Here is a 2,931-nt window from a genome sequence, read left to right as displayed (position 1 = left end):
TGTGTGTGTGTGTGTGTGTGTGTGTGTGTGTGTGTGTGTGTGTGTGTTTTGGTATTGGGGATTAAACTCAGGCCCTTATGCTTGTGAGGCCAGTGGAGGCACTACTGAGCTAAATCCCTCCCTGGCCCCTACCCAGGGTCTTTATTGATTTGAAAACCTTGGGATCTACCTCCAACTTTAGACCTCTTTGTAGGCCTACAAGTCATTGCCTGACATATAGATATGAGTATAAGAAAAGCGAGTGATGTCTCTGCCACAGAAAATATACTCTCTATCTCTGGTGACCACCTCTAGCAATCAGACCCAACCCAACATTCACCTGGGGATCCTCCAAGATACTCGCTCCCTCCCAGGGCCATACACCAGCTTTTGCCCCACTCTTCCTCCAGCAAATTCCATGCTCATGCCTTGCTCATGTCTCAGGGCCTTTGTACTCAATGTTAACCTTTGGCTGGAATCTTCTTCCTGACAGTACATGTCCTCTTTCAGGTCTCTGCTCAAATGTCATCTCCTCCAGGCCTGTGCTGATTACTCTAGAGAACACAGCAGTCCCCGTCACCATCAAAACTCCAGCTGCTTTTTCTTCCCAGTGTTTATCTGACTTGACATTAACAGTATTGCTTATTGTCCATTTCTCCCTACCAGAAAATAAGGCCCACGTGGAGAAGGACTATCTTGTCTAATATGTGCCTTTAAAACCTGGAATAGTATCTGGAACATACAGGCCATCAATAAATGTTTGTTGAATGAAGAAATGAATGAGTGAGAGAGACAACAAAGCAATTCTCCCAGGAGACACAGATCTATGCCTCTGATTTAAGCCTCCCAACAAGAAATCATTATCACATTCACAGAACCCTTATAGTATGCTTATATATATAACTTCCTGCCTCTCTCCTGGCCCCCAGATTTTCAGGGTTTGAAAATGGAACCAGTTCCCCCACCTCACTTAGCAAGTCCTCTTGCACCAGGCGTGATGGTGCATATTTCCAATAGTCCCACAACTCTGGGAACCCAAGGCAGGAAAATAGCAAGTTTGAACCCCATCTGAGCACTTATCAATTTAGAGAGATCCTGTCTCAAAATAAAAAACAAAAGTCTGGGGATATAGCTCAGTGTAAGGGCCTTGGTTCTATTCCAGTACTAAAAAACAAACAGAAAAGCAACCAAACACACACACACACACACACACACACACACACACACACACACGTCTGACTACAACCCTTTCTTGATAAGGGCCAATTTCCCTTATTTGTTTCATCATTTTTGTTCTTGTTTTCATAGCACACAGCATTCTCTGAAATGGTGTAATTCGTCTGCTCATTTGATTATTTTTTCTCTCCTACAACCCCTATGTAAATGAGAGCTGTGTATTCTGGGTGCCTGCATGCCTGACTGTGATTGGCACTAGGTAACTATCTGTTGAATAAATTAAGGAAGAAATGACTCTTCCTAACACCCTCCACATATGGAAATGCAGTGTCAGGAAGAAAAGAATGAATCACAGCATCCCATGCTGTCTAAACTTGACCTTGGCATGTTTCTCCTGCAAAGGGGCTCACAGACATCCAATTAAATGCTAATTACATTTAATCAGCGCTGGGCCGGGGGAGGAGCCTGACTAATGAGGTTCAAGGGCAGGTGGACCTAGAGATTCCAGGACTTCTGTGATGCTGGCCTCCTGACCCAGACACACAGGCCACAGACACAGGTCTGTGAGCACCCCACCAGGGCAGCAAAATCCATCGTGTGGCCTGGTAAAATCCATGCTCACCCCCGGTTCCCTCCTCATTCTACGGAGAGGACAAAGCTAGATTCAATTCTAGAGCCAGAAAAGGGTGGGATTTATCAGCTGAGCAGACCCTGTCTACCTTCCCAGGAATGCCTGATGCTTTCTGGCCAAACACACCTAGAAGGGCCAAGGAGAGGGGCGTGCACTCAACGGGGGCGCGGGGGTAGGGGGCTTGGATCTCCACACCCAGGGAAGTTCTAGGGTGCAGCTCACCAGCTCACACCAAGCAGGGCCTAGCTGGTCGTGCGAACCAGCCCTCAGCGTTCCCTGGCTCTGATACTGATAACTTCACGGGCTCCCTGCTCTGCGGCGGCCGGGCTTGGTGCAAACCCACCGCCCCGGCTGCAGGAGCCTGCCAAGCCACCACATTCACTCTCCCAGTGGGACTCAGCCAAGCCTCCCCGACTGCCCCAGTCCGCACCATCTGGTTAGGCGGTTCTTAGGGTCTCCTGCTTCTTCCCAACTCTAGGCCCACAGTCCTCAGCGTCCCGGCCCGACAGCAGCTCCACAGGTGCTCACAGACAGCTCTGTCACAGTCAGCGGGGTGAGGGGAGACATCTCAGGCTCAGCCCCAAGCCCTGCCTTCCCCAACGTGCCCTTACCCCTTTCCCGCCGGCCTCCGGCTCCGGCCTCCCGCCCGCCCGGGCGCCCCACAGTTCTGCCATCTTATGCCTGTGGATCTGAGAATTCTCTGAAGGAAGCAGAGAAAGTTGAAAACTGGGGCATGAAGTAAATGAGAACTCAGACAAAACCTCGGCGCGCGGCCTGGGAGCCGGGCACCTCCTGCAATCCCTGCGCCCGCCTGCGCGCTCCCGAGACGCTGGCACCCCTGTCCCTCGCTGCTTTATTTTTCCAGCTCATAACCTCAAAAATGAGTCCAGAGCCAGAGACGTGCCCAACTTATTTACCATTTACTGACCAGTTACAAGAAAAAAAGAAATGAATTCCTTGAGTTCAGAATTGCAGCTGTCTGGAACTGATGACTTATAGTGGTGAACTTTTGCCAATTCATTTGGAGATTGGTGGCATGCTGGCAAGTAGTTTTGACTTGAATGTATTTTCGCAAACATTCTCAGACACTGGTTGGCAGAAACTCTTATTTTTCAGTATCCACACGGTGACACTCTCCAGCTTCA

General features: G+C 49.6%; 1 protein-coding gene across 2 annotated transcripts in view; it reads right to left on the bottom strand.

The window, feature by feature from the left end:
- The window catches only part of Psd4 (pleckstrin and Sec7 domain containing 4), a 38,696-nt gene extending 36,247 nt beyond the window's left edge, over positions 1-2,449 (bottom strand). The window contains exon 1 of one of the 2 annotated variants that reach the window (XM_010639484.3): positions 2,398-2,449. The gene's annotated coding sequence lies outside the window, so the exon portion shown is untranslated. Of the gene's footprint in view, positions 1-2,216; positions 2,372-2,397 lie in introns of those variants that run through there. The other variant, XM_010639483.3, reaches the window with a different exon arrangement.
- Positions 2,450-2,931: the final 482 nt, after the last annotated feature.

This window comes from Fukomys damarensis, unplaced genomic scaffold (genome assembly GCF_012274545.1).
Source record: "Fukomys damarensis isolate Sample0158 unplaced genomic scaffold, DMR_v1.0_HiC HiC_scaffold_9, whole genome shotgun sequence".
Taxonomy (NCBI): domain Eukaryota; kingdom Metazoa; phylum Chordata; class Mammalia; order Rodentia; family Bathyergidae; genus Fukomys; species Fukomys damarensis.
Note: the sequence above shows the minus strand (reverse complement) of the source record. Positions and strands in the feature narration are given on the sequence as shown.